This window comes from Catharus ustulatus, chromosome 1 (genome assembly GCF_009819885.2).
Source record: "Catharus ustulatus isolate bCatUst1 chromosome 1, bCatUst1.pri.v2, whole genome shotgun sequence".
NCBI lineage: Eukaryota > Metazoa > Chordata > Aves > Passeriformes > Turdidae > Catharus > Catharus ustulatus.
The window spans coordinates 27,063,038-27,088,734 of record NC_046221.1 but is presented as its reverse complement, the minus strand read 5'-3'; the positions used below and the strand labels follow the sequence as shown (position 1 = coordinate 27,088,734).

The 25,697-nt window shown below is 36.7% G+C and overlaps 1 protein-coding gene and 1 non-coding gene across 5 annotated transcripts in view; one reads left to right on the top strand and one right to left on the bottom strand.

Moving 5' to 3' along the window:
* The window catches only part of NXPH1 (neurexophilin 1), a 140,410-nt gene that overhangs the window by 33,074 nt on the left and 81,639 nt on the right, over window positions 1-25,697 (bottom strand). The window lies entirely within an intron of this gene.
* On the top strand, window positions 16,298-16,370 carry TRNAK-CUU. The gene has a single exon. It is a non-coding gene; the product is annotated as a tRNA-Lys (tRNA).

Here is a 25,697-nt window from a genome sequence, read left to right as displayed (position 1 = left end):
GGGAGGCAGAGGCAATTATTGGCTGATTGTTAACAAAGAAATACAAGGAAGATGGTGTAAAAAGACTGACCATTACTGTTCCCTGAAGTCTGTAGCTACAAGGCCTAGCCTTTTAGTATCCAGTGAAGTAAGAAATTTTGCTTTCCAAGCTTTTCTTTTAAAGTTATTTCATACCTTTACTGCATTAGGCCAGAAAGTTCAGAGAGGGATGGAATATTTTCTGAAAAGCATTCCTCCACTGGAAAATGGATTTTATAGCCATTATTGTTTTCCTGTAGGGTTCATTCAAGTGTGAATTTGTTGTTTAATTATACCAGTTCCCCTCCCCAGTTTTCCTAAGGGGTCTTGGTGTGTTAGGTGAAATATAGTCTGGGAAATTCAAATACAAAATTCAGAGCTTTCAGTGCTTCCTTTGGAGGAGATACTTGCTATGGTGTGATGGTGAGCGTTGGCGAGTTGTACATTTGTTCCTCAGGCAAGAGTGGACCTATTCAGAGAATTATAGTTTGTAGAGAATTCGCTTCTGATGACTGAGTTTAAGGAGTCCGAGACTGTTCAAAAATTTTACAGGGGTATCAATGCATGAAGAAAAGAATATCAATAATAACATAGTCTGAAAAAATGTAAAAATAATCTTATTACAAGGAATGGAAGTAGAGAAATATGGTAAGAGTGCTTAGACAAGCTCAGTAAAGAAAATGAAATGACTAACAACAAATGACCACCTTCCAGGCAGCTGAGCCAAATTTTAAAGAGATTCAAGAGGCAATCAGAACCCTTAGGAATAACAAGTACCAGACATCAACAGTTGCTGCTGTAATCTTAGAGACCTTTTCTATTTTTTTATACTTTTTTTATATGGAGGTCTGTGAAAAAGATAAGAGAACTGAAGAAAGCAGACATATTTCTAATTTCAAAAAGGAAGACAAAATGTAAAGAGACAATCTGCTTTCTCTATTTATTAAGATTCATAGAATCCTAGCTTTAACACTTTTTATATATTTTGCCCTTAGAGGTAACAAACAATAGGAGAACACAAGTGTTTCCAGGCATATATAACATTTCATAAATCTCATCTCTATGTATCAGACATTTTCAATGCTTCAGTGGCAAAGAAAAATTGTTGTATGATCAGCATACATATTTAAATAGATTTTAAGGTCTGTGTGATAGCTTTCTCCAACATGGTCTTTGTACTGCAGTGAAAGAGACGTCTAATAAAATTATTAGGGTAGCCCAGTTGTCTCTACATAACTGAAATTTAGACTATGGAATAGGAAATTCCTATGCAATTTGTCAACCGTATAGGATTATGAAAGGTAAAACTGCATGTTGAAAAAAAACTGGCATGAACCTGTGGGAAGATTATTACATAATGTAGGAAAAAAATTAATACAGTCAGAATTCTGAGAAAATATTCCAGTTACAAATTTCAATATATTGGATAACACATAAAATACTGACGAAGGAGGAGGCAGAAAAATGTGGCAAGTGTTACTAAAAATCTGCAATGTCAGGGTGATGAAAAAGAAGAAATGAAAATCTGAACTCAGTTCATCAGAGTGATATAATAGTTTGTCTTCTTCACTGAAGTTGATAGTTTCATGAGTACAATTTCAATAGACTCTCAGGATGAGAATAAACTCAACAGTGAGTTGTGTTTATTCATGAGCAAGAGCTTCCTTTGTTATAGTGGCTATTTATGGCCTGTCCTTTACCACACCTTATTGAAGGTAAGTTTCTGAATGATTGTTAAATTTGAATTGATACTGTTGCATTAAAATTTTTCTGATGCCCCATTTTAATATTCAAATGCAAGATACAACAGTATTTTGTCTTTATTTTGTTTTAATTTAATAGAAGTTACCTACCTCAATCATTTCTGCTCTCCCTTTTGCTTTCAATGACCATTTCATGCCCTTCTTCTTTATCTAGTAGTTATTGCTCCAGGCAATTGCTAGATCCAGTTACAGTGAGTTCATTACTAGGTTTGATTTGAAGATTCACATTGTTTTTCAAAATCAGCAGCAGAAGAATCACCTTGTATCTTATTGGAGATTAGCATATCTTGCTACAGAATATATCTTATTATTGTCCCTATTTAATATACAATTTCTAATAGGAATAAAGCTGCATATTGGCATCTCTGAGCCAAAAGAATAAATAGGTCATTGACCTTGGAAAAGAATCCCATGCAGAATTCAGGGCTACCACGTAGCATTTCACTGTTATGAGATTTTATTCAAGAAGCAAAGTTTGCCCCTGCTCTCTTTTCATGGATCATTAATAGCTTTTTAATCAAGAAAAATTAGCTGAATATAGTGTGTCATTTAGTTAGAGTTATATAATGATCTTAATAAATGTCTCCTGAATACAGTGTCAAAACCAAAAAATCTCCCCACCAGTTCTTCTCTTTATTTGCTATTTCTGTCTACTTTAATGTCTGGCTACTGTGTTATGAAAATTACAGCTGAGGAAAGAATAAAAATATCTTTTGAAATAAGATAATAAAACTCAACTTCTTTTTTCTTAAAGCAAATATTGAATGTATAGATCAACTCATAAAATTCCATAAAGTTCAACTAATAGTTTTTATTGGGCCAAAATGAATAAATAGAATTCAATTATGTTGCCAATGAGGTTTTTCTAATCCTTCAGCATTCAAATCAGAAATCATTCAGTTAAATCTCTTCTTTTAAAGCTATATACTTTCAGAAATTTTGTTTTAAAATCACATCTACAACCATAAATTATATTACATAGCCAAAAATAGACTGTACCTGCAAATGAAGAGTGCCATTTATGTACAAAGACTAAATCTATTTCTTACAAAAATCAACCCAGAGGCACCAGGATTTTATATTTAAATTAGCCATTTCTGAATACAAATGTGATTTTGGGGGTATTTTTTCAAACACCCAGTGTATAGTAATGATGCTAAGACATAAAGCCTTCAAGCTTGAATCAAAATTCCTCTGTTCATCCAAACATTTGTTATTTTAATTTAAAGAGTAAAATTTCCCCTCCACCCAAATCTTCAAAATTCAAAGGTGTGATCCAAATTCACAAACACAACATAAATTATGCAGAGGTACTGTTAGATCACCTAAATAAATAGCATCATCACTGCACTATTAGTCTAATCTGAATTTTAGGAAAGATTACCTAATTTTCACAGCGTTTGGCACTAACAACTCGAATTTAAGAAAAAAAGCAAACCATGGTGATACTATATGTAGAATTTTTACACGTACTTTTATGACAGGATCTTATTTTATGATGTAACTTTGCAATTTCACTATATTGACAAATATTTATGTTTTAGTAGTACCTCTAGTTGTACCTAGTAACAATTCTACCTGAATTGCGAGGAATAACCACTTGTCTGTCACAGTTTGACTTTTAAGATCCTCCAATATGCTTCATAATATGTTTCTGTCTCTTAGTTGTTGTCTGTATTCTTTATTTACATCTATTTTTACTCATATCTCCACATCTTAAGATCAGATCACCTGAAGTTATGACTTCCCCAAAGACAGAGAAAAAGATTTCTTATTAATATACTTGCATAACAATGAGCACACACCTATGCATATGAAGACCAAATGAAATAGGTATAATGAACAGTATAGTTTGGTAAGAAATATTGCACCTAATGTCAAATAAATATACCCAAGAATAAATAATATCACTGGTCTGGTTACATGTAACAGGCTCTGCATTTTTGAGACACTGAGAAATTGGGATCACCTGCTTTGGAAAGGCTCCAAAGCCATTCTACTATGCAATGGTCTATCAGGGCACAACTCTTTTCTGCTTCTGAACCTGGTATGGAAGTCCTGATAATGAGGTTAAGTTTGTTGCATATCACATATGTGTGATGAAGTTATTCAGAGATGTATCTAGGACTGATTGCAACTAAACTCTACTGTTTTAATGTGTGTGTCCCTCTGCACAGTGTAGAGAAACCAAAACTTTCTGTATATTTATAGCCGGGAATGAAGGAACAAGTTTTTGAGGCTATTGAGACATCTAAAGAGGTAGGTTCTAGCTCCCCAGAACTTTTCAAAAGTATCTGTTCACCAAGGTACAACAAAGGTGTGTATTCAGAAAGAAAGAAAAAAGGCACCTACACTTCCAATAATCCTTAACCCTATTGCTATGCACATGAATGCCTATGTGCTTTCAGTTCTAAGTCATTTGTTCAAGACTTAATGGAAGAAAATTATCACTAAACAAAAGACACAATATAGGATATCTTGCATGGCTGATTTTCTGAGAGAAGTTTGCCATACAAAGGCATGTTCACTCAGGAACTCTATAACCAGGAATTCAGAACTTACTGAAGGCTATAAAATGTATCTGCAACACTACAAAAGCATCAAATCTACGTTATGTGTTTAAACATAGCCATCTAGAGCAATTTTAGATACACTAAGTTGTCCAAGCTATCAGATAGCCAATAAAAATAACTGTACAAAATCAAATTTTAGAAAGAGAAATCTATCTCAGGGTGACTTCCAATACAATAATCTCCATTTATCCCCATGATCTGGTTTATCCGGCATTTTATAAGGTCCTGGATTCTGCCACAATTGTAAATCAATTGTAAACAGAGTTCTATCAGTTTATGGCACCAGACAGCAGCACACTCTTCAACTTCCAGTTTGCAACTAGGCAGTTTACCTGGTAGAAATCATTTAAGGTAAAAAAAAAAAAGTACACAGACCTTCTATATATATATATATCTACCTTATATATATATATATATCTGCCAATGATGTATCCATGTTATGAACTCAAGAAAGGTTTTTTCTAGATGATATCAAGATCAAACTCCAGTGTGGAGCCTTTAACAGCTAAAGGTAAACCACAGTAGTGTGTTGAACCTGAAGTAAGCCCTAGAAGTTCATGCAAGCCACTGCCCCCAAGAGGCCAGCAGTAGGGTGTCATCACATCCCCTAGGAATTTTGGGTTTGCACAGAGACAGTGCACCCGTGTAATATAAACGAAAGACTCTAACCTTGGGGTTAATGCTGTCATCACTTTGCTTTTTAACTCACCCTGAAGAGGCAGCACAGAAAAGGACAGATTGGATTTATCTCCTGCATAACTCGGTGTATAGCTTTAAGTAACCCCCACAGACCTATTATTAAAGGAAGGAATGTTCTTTTCTGAAACAAGGAGAGAGTGTTTGAATTGCTGTCTAGATTAGAGAAGATCTTGGTCAATGGCAGCTCCCAGAAAGAATTCTCCACTGGCACAGCCTGCCTTGGATCTCGGATGACCTAAACAAAGGTGGTACCGGAAGAGAAGGGTCTCAGGTTTCAAGATTGCAGCCTGTGTGAAAGGAAAGGCCTATTGTCATTGCAACAATTGAAGTAAAGATAGATTGAAATTTCACATCAACATATAAACTGAGAGGAAATGATAGGGGAAATGCAGAAGATTCATGTTGTGGCAGAGCCACTCTCCCCAGAATTCTTCTCCCCTTTCCCTGTTTTACAGCTAAGTGACACTGGCCCAAAAAGAAGGGACTCCATGCAGAGCACTGCTCTCACCTGGATAGACTCACTTGAATTCCCCATGTAGGCTTTCTGCACCCACTTGCTTTCGCCCTAAATCACTTCATTAGTTCAGATGCCTGTAGCAGTAATTTGTAAAATTCCTTTTGAGTTTGGAACATACATAAGAAACAGATTTCTAAGAACATTGTCCAATACATGGATGTCCCACACGGATTTGTCTCCTTCTAGGAGGAAGGAGAATGAAACTTACTGGCTATTCCATGTCCTGTTCTGATCAGAAACTAAAGAACATCAGTAACAACAAAAACAAAAAACAAAAAAAAACCTGACACTATAGCTTATTCTTCTAATGGATTATCTACAGTGTATTTTCTGGAAAACATCAACAAATACCAAATTTACCTGACTTATTATTCCCCATGCACTCATACAGGATCAAGAACAACTGGGTAGATGGACAATGATAACAGTCTGCAGAAAATCAAGGCGGCAGCAAGATACAATGGGGCAAATTCAGTAGAAGAGGGAAGGTACAAAGAGTGATCAAAATAAGTAATAAATATCAAGAAATCTAAAGCAACTGACTGTCCTATATAACAGGTGATTTCTGAATGTGGAGAGGGGGACCATCTCAAAGGAAACGAAGACTGCTGTCACATCTTACACAGAGGAGCAGTGACGGGGGTATCAGAGGTTGGTTGTTGTACTGAGAGGTGGGTTGGAAGTCAAAAGGGTCAGATAAGAAGAGAAGATACTTGCTCCAGGTAAAGCTCCAGGGTGGCTTTGGAGAGACCTACCTGATCATAGCAGCTCTGCTGCTAACTTTCTGCCCTCAGGCAATTAATTTTGTTTCTTTGAGATTCTGTTTTTCTTCTGCCTTCCCTGACATCTATTTTGAACTGTATATTGTTTAGGATAGCAGCTGTTCTTACACAATTCTTTGAACAATGGGGGTCTGATCTCACAGGAATCATCTAGATGCTCCTAGAATACAAATAATAAATAATCTTAATTTAGCAAATATTTATTGATTTCTCTCAGGTATTAGAACTAATTACTGCCACTTTCCCTTAAAGAAATAATCTATCACTCTGCTGTTGATAAAAGAGCTTTTTGAACAATGGATTTAAAATCTATCTATTCATATAAATAATTTGTTCTTATTTCTTTCCTATCACTTTATGCAAATTGTTTGCTTTCCTGTGGGACAACTCTAAACTCTCTAAATAGTGTGAATTAAACCAGTATTGAGCAAGTTGAGATTTTGTACAATGTAAAGATGCAGAGATAGTTTCTATTTCCAAGGAAACAGAAGAACTGTGTACACACAAAATTTGCATTCCACTCATAAGTAGTAAATAGAAGACTAGGACTATGTGGCAGATGACTGCCTAGCCATCTAATTTGATAATTGTGTATTAAAAGTAGCATTTTTCTACTTATGAGATTTGTGATTACACTATAATAATTCTAAGTAATCCATTTCTACCCAATCTTATAGTGGTAGATCATATAGCTTAACTACACCAATGGTAGGCACATATTCAGGAGTAGACATTTCTTTCAAATGGATCAGTTTAAGAGCTTAAATTCAAATTTTCAAAGACTTCTTTTCATAATTAAATGAGACCTCATAATCTAGTCTCAAGAAAAAAATAGAAATTTCAAAAATTTGACATCTTGCATGGGACGTTTGCCTACCTAGAGAGTGTTCACTTCAGCTATTTAGAAAGAACTTCCTCTATTTATTAGTGGAAATAGTCCCATTAATTTCAGCAGAACTCACCACAGGGGGATGGCTAAAAAGTGGAAAATCTCCTTTCTAGTAGAACAAGGAAAAATGTTTTCTATTTTGTCTATGTATGTCAAAATATGGACTTCATCAATACCAAACTATCATAAGTTTCATCTCGACAAATGTAATGTGAAATGATATAACTGAAGAAGAAATGCTGTAAATTAATTCTTTCATTACTAATTAATTTTTGAAATCCCATTCTATCTATGTGCAACAGTTTGAGCTACATGGTATTCTGAAATTAGGCTTCTGGTTTACCTGCTGTAACTGGAATGGAAATTCTGGCTCGTTTTCCTAAATTTTTTCAGGATAAAGGTTTAAGGAAAAAGTCTTACTATAAAAAAGGCTAATGGCATTTCTACTTGGTATTTTAGGATTTTATCTGCCTTTAAAAGAAAGCTCTATTATGGTCCCAGATGGTAAACCAGATCAATCTAGAGAGGATGCTAAAAAGAGAAAGATATTGATAAGATAAATGAAGTACTTCTTCATTTACCCTATTCCATAGGTATCATTAGTCTCAGTGAGCAAAAGTGGATACTAATCTAGTGACAGAGGACTAAAAAACATGAGATATACTGTGGTGAGTGTGAGTCATGGGTCAGGTGATAAGATATGTGGTTTCACTGATTGTCTCAGTCCCTGGACTATCAAGAAACTGATGGTCCCTAAAGCTATATCCATTCATCCCACCTGAGAGTATTCCTGGTGTTCAAGGCACAGTCTAGCAGTGGACTGAATTTTAAGGATTAGGAGGCTAATTTAAATTTGGTTACTCTATACGAGTTGTATAACCTTCCTCATTCCACTGTGTGACTGACTTTTCTCTTTAGTCCCTATACTGTTTAAGCTTCAAGCTTTGTGTGGCAGGTGCTGTCTCTTACTATTTATGTACACAGCTCCTAGTACAAGATGGCCTCAACCTCATTCAAAATCTCTGTATATTTCTAAAACTAAAATCAGAATCAGAAGCAACTCATGATACTTCCAAAGGCATATACACAGACCTGGGGACCTCATTTGCTTCCCAAGTCCCAAGGAGGTAAACCGCCAAAAATGTGTTTAAACGTCATCCAACCACTGGAAGAAGAATCTGGTTCAGTCACAACTTTTTCTCACCACTACTACAGACATGAAGAAGATTAAAGGAAGAAAAAACAAACTGGAGAAAGAAAGACAATGGACATGGAGATTGGAGGGATGAGGCAGTGGAGATCTTTCACTGTCCAGAACTAAGGGCACTGGAATGCCATGACTCTATGATTTTTCTTGATAAACAAGTTCAAGTAACATCACCACAAAATATCAGGGTTGCAATACTGCTCATGCAAGACTTTCTTTGGCTTCATGAGGTATCTGACAGCCCAGACTTCTGCACTATAATATTGCCTTAGGAAGATGATGTTCTTATGCACTGCCTCTGTATTAGTTTGCTTTCTGCTGATAAGTTTCTGAAATAAGCTCAGAATCAAATTGCATCAAATTAACCAGTTCCACAACAGCGCTCCAATCTCCTGAACGTCTGTTGATTGTGGAGAGCCTGCAAGCATCATACAAGGACTTGGACCTTTTAATCAGCTCTGAGATTCTCAGCTGATTCCTCTCTACAAGTTTAGCTTGGTTCCCACATACTCATTCTGAAGATAAAATTGATTTTATCCTATTCAAAAACACAAATTAAAAGAACAGAGACAGATTTCCACTTTCAGCCTTCAGCTTCCAGTATCAGCACAACAATTACTTGTACATTTAATTTTGTACCTGCTATTAGAGTAAGCAAATCTGCAATCATGGTCAATCTATTCAAAATCTGAACTAAAGGTCAGCAAGTTTTCCATAATAACGGTAATATTAAAGTTTGCATACATTTGAAATTCTTATGTTTCTTTCCAAGTAGCACAAAACCATTCAGTTTTACAACAACTGATACCAATAGATAGATTCTTAGTAGCCTAACAACAATTTTTAATTTCTTTTGGGCCCATACAGTATAAAACTCAATTTCTGAAGTCATGCAAGACTAGCAAGGTATTAAATAAACAAACAAAAAACAAAAAAACCCACAAAAATAACCCCTACCATTTGAGCAAGAAGTTTGCTTAAAATGTCCTTTTCTCTCATTTGTAAAAACGCCGTCACCAGATGGAATGCGTTCTCGACTGCAATGCTCAAACGTACTCATTAAGTCCAGGGAAAAAATATATTTCAGACAAAATTTTTACATAACCTTTGCCCACAACACTTTTCAGGTTCAGACCTATTCCAATAAGCTGGGAGTAGTGTTTGTTTGAATGGCTGGCTGGTGCTTTTGTGATTGCGCTGTGTCAGGTTTGTTGGCAGGCTGGCTCTTTATTTAACACAGTTCCCTAGTAGTCAAGCATTTTGCAATGATTTGTTTGTCCTGAGAATATTTTAAAATTACATGAGTGTCATTTATGCTATTTATTGCACAGCTAGAGGACAGAGGCAGTCACAACTCGAGTTTAACTTGTTTTTGGTACAGACTTACAGCTTTTTATTGCCCCTGGATGCAGGATCACAGAGCATCATTATTGGGACCACCCAGAATTAGAAAAGGTGGCGGAATTGCATCCAGATTATTAAGATTAAAACTTGGAATGTAGATTTCCACAGTGTTTTAAGGGAAGAAAGAACATTCCTCATAACCTTGGGTGAATTGCGTCAAGTAAGGAGAGCAGTTTTAGTCCTCTCACTAAAACCCCTTCAGACCTGGTCTAGTTGGGTCTTTGTACTGTGTTCTGCAGCAGGTATTCAAATTTTCCCATTAGCAAAATATTTCTCTGTCTACCCCTGAAGCAGACAGGGACTGTGAGAAGCTAGACTGTGTTTCCAATGCACAGCATCTCATCCTGGATCGGTGCAGGTACTTAAAGTTATAATCTAAAACAAAATTAATTTCTCAGTGTATGAAGAACATCACAGAGGCAAAGCCTAACTCCCTGACTCCCAATTCTGGACCTTTGGCTATGATATCATCTTTCCTGATTGGCTGTAAATCAGTTTGAAAGGCTGGTGTCAGATGATGTCCAGCTTAATTCTGCAGGCAGCTTAAAATTAAAGGAATCTGATCTAAGATACTCTGCAAACACTGGGAGTGATTTTCTAAAGATATCACTGGTTTTGATATTGCAGATCAAGTATGCAAACACAGACTGCTTGCAAAAATAAGGAAATCCTTGCCAGATCCATGTTCTCCATATGCCTTTCAAGGATTTTTCAAAATGGAAAAAAAAAGTCAAAACACCAACCTCTCTCATTTTATAAGGACATTTGTAAAAGTCTTGTTATAATTTCAATTTCCCGGTCAGGCTGATTTATGGATTTCCCCCCTTGTTTATGGTTTTTTCAATGCTCCAATTTATAGAAGCCATGAATACATCAGGATTTGCACCAAGGACCTCAAATAAGTAGCTCAATATCAGCTGACAAAGCAGCAGACTGATTTAATAAGATTTTTTTTGCTCCAGGTTCTCTCAATCTGCTTTGCACCAATTACAGAAGGTAGGGTCAGAAAGAAGGCTTAACCTAGAATTTTTTTCAGAGATTTTAGCAATTCCATGTTCAGAACAGTTTTCTTGATCTCTATTATGTTGTTAGCCCAGCTGAGGGAAGAAATATGTCACAGTAGGAGTTGTCTTAATATTAAGTATTAGATCCCTGATGGTAGGTGTGAAATATTCTGGCTTTGTTGTAGTGTGAGAAAGCTTGTGCAGAATTACTAAATAAAGAAATATGATTTTACTTTCTTTTTCTTTTTTTAGAAAAATAAAATAAACATGAAGGAATCACTCCATGACCCTGTTAATACAAATTGAGTCAAAGTCTGTGAATGTATCATGACTATAGATGCTGCAATGAATAGCTCAGAAAAAGACCTGCTTTACTGGACTTCTTTTAAAATTGGGTCAGGGTAGGTCACTCCTAAATCTCCTGGAAACTAAAAAGAGCTATTTTTTCCCAAATGCAAAGTAGGTCTATGAATATTCAAATATGATCTAATTAATTTTCTAAAAGCCAATGTCTTTTTCTGCCAGAACATAGATTATCATAATTTTATCCTTCAAATTTGAGAAAGAAAAATTATAAAATTTTAAACAATTTTTAAAGCCTTCAAATTATTTTATGGAAGTTCTGTATGTACAGGATCATAACAAACAGTTCACAGGTTTCTTAAGCTGGAGGAAGAAAAATACCTTTAACCTTGTAAAACTTCAAGGCAGAATCATCTAACGCTTTTATTCACATAAATTAGTATGATTTTTATCTGGACTAATCAGACAAGCTTGTGATTTTTTTTTTTAATTCTTTAAGCTTTCACAGCAAACTTTTTCTGTTTTTTCATGCTTTGATCTTCATGTTGAAAAATATGAAAAATAATATATCACTATAAATGTGATAATATACAGACATATCAGCAATATTGAATTATTTCCCCTCATACAAAAAAAAGCCAATTTTTATGTTTTGTTCCTGGTTACTACAGAAGGGAGAATGCTAACCTTGTATATGATAGCAAACAGTGTGGCTTCCAGTCCTCAGTAATAAATATACCTGGAATATGGACAACAGTGGCATTCAGCCTGAACATCCGTCACCATTTTATGAGTTTGAAGTGCATCTGGTCCTTCAGAGTGTAATTCCTGTGATTACCCAGTTCAAGTCTTTCCCCACTATTGTATGTGTCATCAAATGACAGTAATGAAAATAACTGCAGCCATTATTATAGGGTTTAGGACTTTGCCATCTGTTGAATATTAGCCTCTGGCTTCCCCCAACTGGCATGCTGCTATGCCAAAATCGAGGCATCAGAAGTGTCACCATACTGCATTTGTATACATTTGTATAGCTCTTTTGTTTACACACATCCCACAGAATTCCACGCAGCACTGTTAATAGAGCCAGTAATCACCAATAAAAGAGGCCACATAGAGCAAAGGTAGTTCAAGTACTGGCACCCAAATACCATGGTGTGGAGAGGCAGGGACTGCAGCTGAGATTCTCTATTGCAAGAGATGCATGCTTAAAAAGCTAATAGAACTGTGTTAGGCATATGTTAAGATCTGGTAGTGTCAAACCCTGATCCCAATAGATCTTTATGCTTTGCAATCAGCACCTATTAAAAGTGTTATGTGGAAGGGAACATAAGGCACTAACATAATACCCTAGAGAAAAATTGATATATGCATAGAGCTCTCCTATAAAATATCACAATTTGTTGTCATGTATAACAAAGCATTGGAAGTGTATTAGCTGCTGAATGCAAGAAATTACTCCCCAGGCTTTAGACTATAAATTTATCTCTTGTTTTCTGAAGATTCACGTCTTTGAAAGATAAAAATAGATATAAGTAGTCTCATATCAGAAATTCCCTGAATTTAGAGAGTTCATCAGTCACAAGACTGCATCATCATCTATGACACATACATTCACATTGCACCTGCAAGAGACCATTCTAACCAAAAGTCTCACAGTTGCATTCTCACTTGCTGCTTCGCAGATGACTAAGATGACTTGTAAAATTCACATGCTGGCAAATGCTAGATTTTATTGTGACTACTTCAAAGACAGTATGCCACCATTATCTGGGAAAAAAAGGTCAAGAGAAAGCAATGCACTGAATAATTTCAACAGGAAATACAGTCAGTGCAAAAGAACTATAGTAGATATAGCAACACCAAAAACCCTGTGAGCATTCATTGTGTTGACTAAGAATGTAAATTAAGAAATAAAGATTGTTATATGAAGATGGAAAGTTCTTAGGGAACATTCATACTAATTTTATCTTTCATGCTTTTATGCCTGGAATGTACCATCGTCAATAGATTTTCGGTCTGATGCTACTGTTTTGGAAAAATTGTGACACTATGGTTTCATTCTCCAACCCATGGAAACAAGCTGAACAGAGAAAAATATGTCAATCTATTGTCTTCAGTCAATAAGGATGTCTCAATAGTGAATTTGACTGAGAAATCAAGTGTGAAGGAGGTTCTTAGTAATTTTTTAATAGCCAAAGCTATTCTTACTTCTGAAAATTCATGTGAGTCATGTACATGGATAGCAAAAAAAAAAGTATTACCTACAACAACAAATAATACTAAGAAAAACAAACAGAATTGTCCAGATGGACTGCAGGACAGAAAAAGCAGCTCGTATTTCCTGAGAAACTATCTCCAGTGCCATACTCAACCAATCAGAATTGTTGGTGTTAAAATAAAATTGTAGTAATTAAGAATTCACAGCTTTATCAAGAACCTACTGGCATGGTACTTTGGTAACCAGTCTAACCATTAAAAACTTAGTATTGCTCCTTCAGACACAAACCAAGGCTTACTATCAGTGCTACAACAAACTATAACTGCCGACTGTGTTTCTGGAGATTGCTGATTTAGCAGCATGAGAACAAAGAGATTTAGAGTAACAAAAATCAGCTTCAGTAAATCTAATTAAGTTTGCTTAATTCAAGACTCTAGATGACTCTCATGTCGTCTTCATAATCTTAAGTTCTTAAATTACATAAACTGAGCAACAGAGGAAAGATGCATTAAAACATGTGGAACCATGGCCAGAATTTTCTTATTCTGGGATTTTCTTCACATCTCCTTCTCAGCTTGCCAATATGTCTGTACAGTTCACTAGTATTTTCCTTATTATCATTGACTAACTTTTTTATTATTGAAATAGATTAAAAGTGAAGAAGATGGGACAGAGCAACTTGCTTATTTCAACCCCACCATTTTTGGAACACATGATTTTCCAAAATACAGATGGTGATTCCTCTGTCAGAGAAGTTATAAATTAAAATAAATGAGCACAGAACATCCAGAAGAGTTGATGTATTGAGGAGTAAAGTGATCAGCCACCAATATGGTGCAGATTCATTTTTGGTTTCTTTTCATACTTTCCCCACATTAATGCACTAAGAGATAGCAGCTCTCTTGGGTTTCAGCTCTCTCTCCGCCTATCTCACTGTTTTTAATCAGAAGTTCAACTCTTAGAGGATAGAAATCTTTTCAATTAGGCTTACTGAAATGCTTACATTACTGTGAAAAATTTTGGCTTTCGTAAATTGGTATATTTTTAAGACATACCATTTCATCAAAATCTGCCTGAACAATGTCAGGCTTCAGAATCAACTGGATCAGAAAAAAAATGCAGGACAAACTCAGATCCTGTTATAGAAACAGAGCTACATGCGAGTCACATTTCAACATAGCTCTGTGGGAACTGTAATCAGGCTAAGTGCTGTAAAATGTAGCTGCAATTATTTGCAGATTAAAAATTCCAGCCACAGTTACTTCTTGATTCAAAATTGAGGATGAAGAATTGGAGGTCACTCTGTTACAATAAGAACATTATAGTGTAATGTTAGTCAAGGTTGTCTTGGTTAGGTTTTTGTAGTTGGTTTTGTACCATAGTGTAAAAATAAATTCTATAAATGTGCACACAAATTCTAAATATTCAAATGCAAACCCATGGACTATTCAAAATACTGCCAAGCAAAATAATGCTACAGGTCATTTTCAGTGATAGAAGCACAGCTGTATTGAGAACCTTCACTGAGATCTCCACTAGAGCATGGGAGTAGAAAGATTGGAGAAATGGCCCTGTAAATATGCAGTGGGCAATCTGCTGTGATTTTTAAAGACACAAAATTGGACCAAATTAGAGAAAATTATAAATCCAGACTATTTAGCCATCTCTGGAGTCAAAATGCAAAGTATTGGACAAAAAGTCGAATAGTGTCATTAGACTATGAAACTGATTTACAGTTCATTATATCCCCAACCATCTGGGAATAACCTGGAGACAAAAGCCTTTATATCATGTAGAAGGACACTAAGCTATATCATCCACAGCTCTAAGTACAGAGAGCATGTTAGGTGAAGGGGAAATGTGATAGAAGCTACAAAGAAGATAACAGAAGTCAACTAGAGGGAAGTCTGTCTGGGGAATACATGGGGAAAAAAAAAAGGTTATTTATACTGCTGTGCTGGAGAGACACATATTTCATGTTTTCAGGAGTACTGCATAAACATATGTACAAAATTCAGCTTAGTGTTAGTTTCAACTCTCTGCTGACTACTAGCCGTAAGATTAATCCGTTCTTACATTGACAGACCTTCTGAAGAACACAAATTGATGCTGTTAGCTGAGCCTGATTGGCATCCAGTCCCTCATTCTGATGTGATATAGAAGTACAAGTTTCTTATTTCATACTAAAACCAATTTTAAAAACAGAAAAAAAAGATTAAATTATGACTTAACTATTACTTCTGAAACTGAAACTAAGCTTCTACAAAAAGCAATTACTGTGATCCCCATGTGTTAAAGGTTAGGCAAAAGCCTCTAAAAGAAGTTGCATCCAACAAATTTGCCATACAGTAGGACTATGTGACACAAAAAAACCCTGAAAAGTATATAAGCAGCAACAGCTTCAAAAACCATCCAGAATTTTTTATTAAATGCTAAAAAATGTTTTAAGTATTTTTAAAAAGAGAGGCATGTTGCTTTCTTAACTCTGTGAAAGATCCAGAGTCGCTAATAGACACAGTGATTCAATCAATACATCTATATAGTAAGGAGATATGGTAGTTATTACTCATTCATTATGAAGCATTCTCTAAAGCCATATTAAAACAAGTGAGATATTAAGAAATGGCTGGCTAGTAGATTGACACATGCTATTGTGCTCTATTTGATCAATTAAACCATCCAGATAGTCCTTTGAGGATAAATGAGTAGATGCTCAAAGAACATATCCGAGCAATCTGATGAAGACATTGAAACAGCAATTCATCATTGCTTCAACATGAATGGTAATAAAGACTAACCAAATGACAGATGTTCTATACAAAGTCAGACGCTGCAGACAAATGTAAGAGATAAGACACTTTAACTCTTTCCAGTAATGACTGAAAAAACATCAAGCCAAAATTCCATGTTTTAGTTTGCCCGGTTAGCTCAGTCGGTAGAGCATGGGACTCTTAATCCCAGGGTCGTGGGTTCGTGCCCCACGTTGGGCGCCAACTAAAACTGCACCCTAGGGCCTCGCCCCCCAAATACCTTGCAGAGCTGGCCTTGGATGCTGTTTCATGTAGAACATAAGATATTAAAGGCTCTTATCCCAGGGTTGGTATTCTGCTTTATTCTTAGGCTTCCATGTGGTCAGAGCGAGAGATGGGGATAAAGACAGAGCCCACACGTGGGCTTAGGGTTTTTCTCTGGGTCAGGAAAGGGGAGGGGTCAGCCTTGGCCTCTGGCCAATCCCACCGCAGGGGCCAGTCCACCGGTCCTGCAGGGGTCACAGAGCTAAAGGGACATACCATCCCCAAAACAGTAGAGTATTGGGTTACAACAACCTTTGTTCCTTTCTCTTTCCCAACTGTGCTCTAGAACCGTGAGTCTTTTGTCCCTTGAGAACTTAGAAATTATTCATAAGGGATCAAAATGTCTGAAGGGCTCATTGGCTCATTTCGTGATGGTTTAAGCCAATACAAGGTTCCCCTGCTGCCAAAAAGAAGGATCCACTTTCATATGGCCTCAGATTGCAATTTCCTCCTTTTCATCAGCTCTAACACTAAATGGAGCCATGAAATGAGTCACATCAGTTTACTGATATCTGATTTCTGGAGAGTTACTTTTGGTGTAAGACATCACACAATCAAAAAGTGCCAGCACAACTAAGCTGTAGGAAGGGGAAGGACCAACCTTTTATTCATGCTGGCCATGGGCTAGCTTAACCTGAACATAGCACCACTGCTTTAGGAGGACTGATATTTAGCAGCAGTTCCATTTGCCACAGAGCAGGGAAGTGAAAAGCTACTGCAAATTAGTAGCTGCAAGTGTCTACACTAGCCAGGGGACTACTAAAAGCTCGTAATTTCTGGCATAATCTCAGATCCTCCAGGACCAAGTGCATATTTACAGCATCAGCCAATAATTAGAATTGATTGCCATTCCCCAACCTCCAGGAAGCGAGCTGCTGCCAAATGCTCAGATCAGACAGGTGCTGAGGAGTCCAAAAGGATCTCACAATTCAGAAAGAGGTTCAAATATGGGTTCTTCCATCAGAAGAATAGCTCTTCTTCCCAGGCATTAGGGCCCAGAAAAATGCAGAAGTTGAGTTCTCCCACAGACTCTTGAATATCTAGCAATTTTCTACTTGCAGATGGCTCTGGTAAAAGATGCTAATGGATTGCATGTAAAGGTTTGATGTTGTTTCAGCAGTCAGTACTACCTCAGAGAAAACTTAGACAGCCTGCTCTGCACTCAGACAACACTCAGAGCAATCAAAAACATTCTAAAAGACAGAGACGATCACACTTTCTAGCAGGGGAAAATGTGTCAGCTCTGCAATGGGAAGATATATACCTTGGCTCACCATAAGGCTTTCAACCTTTTCACACAGCTATGGACTGATTTTCCATGCAGTATCGCAGGGCTTCAAGGAAAATTAGTTTCACAGGTGTGGCAAACAATTGATCTTTACATGTTTCACTGAAGATGGCAAATTCCCAAGTCTTGACTATGGAAAAGATTGTTGGTACTAAGTCAGGGAAGAAATTAAACACAATATATAGAATCAGTGCATGTTTGTACAGGCTTGAATGCCACCAAACCAGTGTCAAGAAAACTTTCTGTGCATTGGTGTTGGCATTTTCTCATTTATGCAAAAAAATTAACATCTTCCAAACCAAACTTGCCTTCTACTTACCAAAGAACATGAAAATGTTTCTCTCCCTTAATTATCCTAGAAATTAAAAGGTAGAATAATGAAATAAGCTAGAGAATATTTTGTGCACTCTCTTTTTCTAAATATTTATTACTTTCTCATTTATTTAGCTCTTTTTTTCATAGAGATGTAAGTTAATTGTTCAAAGGTGCCCATCAGCAAAGACCCTTTCAAGTGCCAAGGTTCCCAGGTTGATAGGTTTGCATCATAACATTTGCCACTACTATCTCAGATGAGCATTTTTATAAAGATGGACCTTAACTAATATTTAACTGGAGTATTACACAGTGAAGGTGTTGGTTTTAGCCTACAAAGCATTCTGCAATAGTTGGGTTTTACCAGAGAGTAATTGCTTTTAGTAGCCAAGCCAGCAGCTGACATTTCCGTGTTCCAGATTTCTCCTAACTGTGTGCTGTGTTGGCAGGAGGACAGCCTAACTGTAGTACTATCATCAACACAGAATACAAAAGGACAGTCAGCTTGATATACTACATAGACAACCAAAAGAAAGAAATAACAGCAATTAATTTTGGGGTGTTCTGTTCCTTAAGTATAAAATTATTGTGCTTTTTCTCTTTTCAAAAACTGATTGGCTAAGGAAAGTCTCTGTAACTGTTGTTAGTTTATTTCTCTTTAGCATGCATAACAGCAGTGACAATGCGAAATTCAGAATTTTCATTATATTTAATCTCACTGTATAGGAAATTAATAGCTTTGAAGTCATGTTTTTGTTCAGTTGGTCAGCATTCCTATTATCCATCAGGAATATTAAGCCCCCTGACTTGTCCTACCTCTGTCCATGTATCATAACAGTGTTATTCTGCACCCTCAGCCACAGGCAGTCCTTGAGCTGTAAATTGTTGGAGAGTGAAGATGCATGATGGATCCCTGCTTTCCTCGACATAGCTGAAAATCTGTCTGTCCAGAAAGTGATGGCGAATTAATTCCTTTGTATTGCTTTGCTAAGCTTTTGCTTTGCCTATTAAACTGTCTTTATTTCAACCCATGAGTTGTCTCAGTTTACCATTCCAGTTCTCTGCCCATCCCACTGGGGGAAGGTGTGTAAGCAAGTGGTTGTGTGGGGTTTGGTTAAACCAGGACAAAGAGGAAAGCTCTCATGTGTCCCCAGTCGTAAGTGCTACAGAGAATTTCTCCATAAAGCTTTCTTTCTCGTATTTTACATTTGGATAAATGACATTGGCATGGACACTTATTTTTACTTCTGTTCACCGTTAGTTGACTTCAAAGGTATTTTATAAATGAGAAGATTCTGACAGTCAAAACGTCTATTCCTTTATGATCTGTTTTTATTTGCTGGAAGATTTTCTTATGAAAACTCCATTTCAAGATTTTCTTACATTTCTGGTTTTGTAAATGTGAAAAGAAAAGCATACATGGAATATTAATCAAGTCCTACTTCTGTCTTTAAGGTCAAACAGAATTTTTGAAGTTGATATATCTGACAAAGGATTATAACTACAAGAGTCATATCTGCATCTTAAAAGCAAATACCAAATGATTCCAGTTCTAACTGCAAAGCCAAGAGAAAACACTTTTCCACAGAACATTCCAGCTGTTTTCACTAATTTACTCAAGCATTAGCTTCCCAGGATAGATAGCAAGTATACAAGTATACCAGTTTCAACAATGTTGTCACAAGTGTTGTGTTACCATAAATTAGGTCACCTATTAGGCAGCAACATCTGAGACCGTGCAGAAGATTACCAGCAAACACTAACAAAGATGTTTTTCTGTCCTCTTTTAATACAATATATGAATACAACACATTTCTCATCTGCATGTGTCCTTCAGCAACTTAAGAGTTATATCACAGTGCATTAGTATTTCACTATCTCCTTTTGCTTTTATACAGGGTGATAAGGGTTAGGGGTGGAGGGTAGAGGGGCAGAAATATGCATGGGCTTACCCTGTATTTTATTGTTGCAGATGTACTTTGCATGACTGCACAGCACTGGGTTGTCCTTCTTCAGGGTAAGAGAGGCACCTCATTAAAGCAGAATATCACTGAGCAGCCTATTCATCTTGTATGTCAAAGTCCTCTCAGAAACAAGAGTGTCCAACAACAACTGATACTTGGAAATAAAGAACATTGTCTTCTCTAAGCCCTAGAGAAACAGTTCAAAAAAATGTGGTGGCCAACGCACACTTGAGAAATTAAATAATTATGCCTTTGCAGTGTATTGATGTAGGCTCTGTAGTAAACTTCTGTGTTCTTCATTGAGATTATTGTCCTGGAGAGCAGAGAATAGACTTGTTCTCTGAGTCCAGGTGATGGCATGGTACCATACTCTTTAGTCAAGAAAGAAATCATGTTTTGTCCTGCTTTTGTCTTCTTTTAGGGAGAGAATGCATTAGTATTAATGCTCTAATCTCCTCTGGAAAGGAAACTCAAGATAAGACCCTCCTCCCAAGGAGAAAATATTGAAAAGGTCATATTTTTATAGCAAACTGAAGAGCAAATATAAGCATAGAGGCAATTTTGTGCCAAATCCTATTTTGAGAGCTTCTTTTTTGTTTTTCAGAAGCAAAAATATCATCTGAACTGATATTTTTCATTTTTGTGCTCAGTCTGCAGTTTATCACCTTTCATGATGAATAAAGTAAAATGTGGTTATTTTTCATTAAAAATTGCCTTTTATACTTTAAAGAAAATGTCCTTGTCATTTTTTGCATACTGCTCAGTCCAGAAAAGAGTTATTTGGCAAGTTTCAAATTCTGTGTGTATATAGTCAAAGGGGAAGATTTCATACTTGACTGAGTTTGGAGGCAGCAGATAAGAAACAAATGCATTTACACATAAAAAACAACACATTCTAGAACATCTATTGGCCTTTGTAGAACAGGATATTTATGAAAATCCTGACTCAATGCTCCAATGCAAATAGATTACAAGTATGCTTAAGGTACTGTAAGGTCAAGGCTTCAGGTACTGATCCAGTTCTGTAAAGTCAAAAACGAGTCTCTGGGTATTGCATTGGATATTAAACACATAGAAAATGCATCCTGGCATTCTGGGAAGTGTTGAAATGCATATAGCATAATCAAAACAATTTCCTTGTCTGTTCAGCACTTTACCATTATGCAGACACAGGTATTGTTAGGCTACTGATTACATGGTCAACTAGTTGTCGAAAACTTCCACACCGTGTAATTTTCTTTACAATACTACATATCATTTTTAAAATTTACTGCTTTTTCTTTTTACATGTCTGTACTTTTAAAGCGTGGAAAGCACTCACTCTTGAAAAGGAAAAAAATAAAGCCTTTAAAATAATATTTTTGTGACATTAAGTTAAGAAATTGACACTCATCAAAATATCAAACAAACCAAAGTTATGATTTCCTGGATAAACACAACATCCACACTGCACGTAGACCTAGAAATAGCTGCCAAAGAAAGTGTTAGAAAATTCTCTGAAAGGTGGAAGAGGACTAAGTTAAAATTCCTGTGAGAATCATCACTTCAAGTTTCTTGACTCCTCTGCGCGTGTACACTCTTATCATGACATGGCACAGACATACTTTTTTGCATTTTATACTACACTTCCACTACATTTGTAACACCATAATATCTCACTGTGAATTTTAAGCACTAGGATTCTAATACCTTGTTCTTATGGAAAGGGCTTACCAGAGCAGAAGATGAGCTGCATTAATTTATTGTCATGATGAAAGGGATAGTGAGAATCAGAACTGACACTAACTCTTTCTATTTTCTCCACTACTTTTTGATTGCAATCATTGTGGTCTCCATGGATGTCATATCCATAACAGGCACACCAGCATTTGAAGCAGTTTACTGAGGCTGGAAAACAGTTCTGATAAAAAATGTGCTGCTGCCAGAACTTGGCATATTAGAGTGTCTGAAAAGATTGCCAAGGCTGGCATTTTGCCTCTGCTGCCCAGGGCCATAGAAGATTGACACAAACTAAAAATAGTTGTAAAGATCAAAAGAGTGTGTTTTTATGAGGCGCTTTTCTTTTCTTTTAAAACACAACTTGCCTGACAGACCCCAAGCACCTAATACAACAAGGTACTGATGGTTTCAGGGGTGGTCCTGGGGATCATATGAGCTTTGTTTAATTTGAGAGCACTCTACAGAACCGGATCTACAGCATATGGTAAAGTGCAAAATATTATGTGCAAGGCAGAATTTTAAAAAAGCCAAAGGAGACAGAAAAGCAAATGTCAGTAAAAATCATGCAAATCATGTACAAGTTGATGGACAAAACTAAAAACAAATAGGGGATTAGTATTTGATCAAGTTTTTGATCAAGCATTAAGTTCTGTGACCTTTCTATGCCCACAGAAAATTCAAGCCTCAAGACACACACAATCTGAGTAATAGTACATGGTACATGATTCTCCCTGGTTTAACAACACCTTTAGATTTTTGAAAACTTGAAATTTTGTCCGGTTTCTTACGGAATCATTTGGATTGATGCAGACACACACACACAATTATTTATTTATTTCCTTTTGGTTTTTTTACATAATTTTGCCTCTTTTTTTTGTGATTTTTCCCTGTAAGTCATCATGAGGAGAAGTTGTACAGGCAAAAATGTGTGCAGCATGCTAATTTCCAAATCAATTATAATTGACTAATAGGTCACATGTAGCAATCTCACAGCCAATATCCAACTTCTTCAGAGGATTTTCCAGAATGTAAAGATTACATTTTCAGTTGATTATTCTAGGATATGAAGGAAAGATAAGCATGGGACAGCATTATATTGAACATTTTATAAATAGAAATATATGTTCACAAAGTTCAAGTAATTACTAATTGTAGTTACTATTTGCAAACCTCAGAACTTCTTGCAGTCTTGGAGAAAAAAGAGCGTAAGACCAGATTGGACGTGGCTCTGAGCAACCTGATCTAGTAGGTGGCATCCCAGTCTGTGTCAGTGGGGCTGTAACAAGATGACCTTAAAGTCCAAACCATTATATTCCAATTCAAACCATTCTATGATTCTATCATAGACTCTACACAGGAAGCAATAGGTTGGACAATTTTCCAACACTTACTGCCTCTGTTGGACCACACCTTTCCTAGAATGCCTTTGAAATAGGAGAACTTCATAACATATAAATTTGTATTGCATAACTGCAAAAACTCTGTGGAATTTTAAGTTTCTTCTACCACATTTTCATAAAGCTGCTGGAAGCTCCTTTCAGGTTTTGCACATGCAAATTGTATAAAAAATTCACACTAAAGTCTCTGGCACCTGAAGGAACTGAAAGGATAGCAAACCTTTCCATGGTTTCAGAGAGGTAGAACCAAGACCAAATTTCCAATCAAATCAATTAATTTTACATTAATACAAAATGAGCTCTGTTTACTTTACAATTTGTCGCTGTGGAATGATATTGTGTTTCTCTCACTAGAAAGCTGTTTCTAGTGACTAGTTACAACAGGAGCAGTACTGTATCTGAGGAACATTATGACTTTCAAAGCCACTGTCTTTCAGCTATGGAAGATTGCAGGTTCAATTTCTTCTTGGATCTTATAAAAAATACCTATTTTCTCAAGAAAAGTAAATAAAGACATTGTGGCGTGATGACTTTCTCTGAAGAGCTAATAAAACTTCATTTCACAAACTTCTCTCAAATGCTGATCCATACATTTCTAGTTACTCGTTGTTGGGTGGCTGCCGAGTCATCAGAGTGACTGACACACTTTTGACTTTAAAAAATGCTTATTTGGTGCATCAGTAGCAGTTTTCAATACACTGGTTGCTGTGCCCTGCAGACCTCTGAGTGGAATTAGACTGTTTTGACCCACAGAGGCAAATTCTCCAATTATAATTTCTGCAGTATCGTCTCTCCCTGCCACTTCAACAACAGCAATGGTGGTGAAGGTTACAAAGTACAGATTCCATTGGATTTCACACTTACAGCTCACATCCATGTTACTTGCAGTTATTGTGGCATAGATTAATAATAAATACTGCCTCTTAATTCTGTAGCACAAACACTTCACCAAAACTCCTTGTTCGTTCGTTCAGCCTTCTTTGTTTTTCCTTTCCTCATAAGAAGGAATATGTGTTTTTCTGAGGAACACATTTGATATGTTCATCAAGTTTGCTTCTTCATTATGCTGCTAGTAGTGGAGCTTGTCTCTGCTGGTGGCTGTGATTGCATCTGCATGTTATTGGCCTATTACTTATAGAGATTACTTACAGAGATTGTGGATGACTTTCACTACTGGAAGTTTCATACCGAAAGTTGGTCATATGGGAAATATCTCCACAATTACTGGGAAAGAGGTTAAAAGTATCAATGCAATTCTGTTGTTTTCATTGAGGGACTCATGGATTGTAAATTTCCTCTTTTGTCTCGGTATCTACACAGCTAGAAATATATGTTAACAGAGCAGCTATCGCCAGTCTCAAGCATTCAGAGACATCCTGATTCAATTAGATTGTCACTGATTAATTCATATTTATAATACATTTTGGTCCTTAATTTGTACTCTGGGCAAAAAAATAATTCCTGCTTTCTATAGTCCTACTTTCTCTAGTCCTGCTCTTCATTTCACTGAATCTTCATAAATAAAAGCATAAAAGCACAACAAATGAATGCTATTAGTGAACAGTAGTACTTTTAACTTCTTCCAAATTATGGTGCAGATACCACTAAAATAAGAGGCTATTTCAAGGGACCTTCATTTACATTTTTCCTATGCTAAAAAAAAGGTATTAAAATGTTCTCTGTCATGAAAATTTGTAATTTGTAATGTGATTTTACCATCCCTTTAAATATTGAAGAGTTTTTATACTAAACCAGGGGTAACTTGAAAAAAATATTTGTGTCATGTCACGATCACTAGCAGCACTTAGCACGAAGACAGACCTTGACTAATTGTAGAACAGCTCAATTGCCAAGGATTATGAAGTTCAACAAGAGACAGTGTCAGATTCTGAACCTGGAATGGGGCAACCTTGGATATATGGACAGACTGGGGAATGAGAGGCTGGAAAGCAGCACTGTGGAAAGGGACCTGGGGGTCCTGGTTGACAGAAAGTTAAATGTGAGTCTGCAGTGCCCTGGCAGCCAGGAGGGCAAACCATGTCCTGGGGGGCATCAGGCACAGCACTGACAGGTGGGCAGGGGAGGGAATTGTCCTGCTCTGCTCTGAGCTGGGGCAGCCCCACCTCGAGTGCTGGAAGCAGCTTTGGGTGCCACAATATAAAAAAAAAAAAAAAATTAAACTGCCAGAGAGTGTCCAAAGGAGGGCAACAAAGATTGTGAAGGGCCTTGAGGGGAAGCCGTGTGAGGGGTGGTTGAGGTCACTTGGTCTGTTCAGCCTGGAGGAGAGACTGAGAGGAGACCTCACTGCGGTCACAACTTCCTCATGAGGGCAAGAGGAGTGGGAGAGGAAGGATCTCTTCTCTGTGATGACCAGTGACAGGACCTGAGGGAATTGCCTGAAGTAGTGCCAGGAGAGGTTTAGGTTGGATATTAGAAAAAGGTTTTTCACTCAGAGGCTGGCTGTGCACTGAAGCGGGCTCCCCAGGGAAGCACCAAGTCTGCCAGAGCACAAGAAGCATTTGGACAATGCTCTCAGGTACATGGTGTGACTCTTGGGGATGGT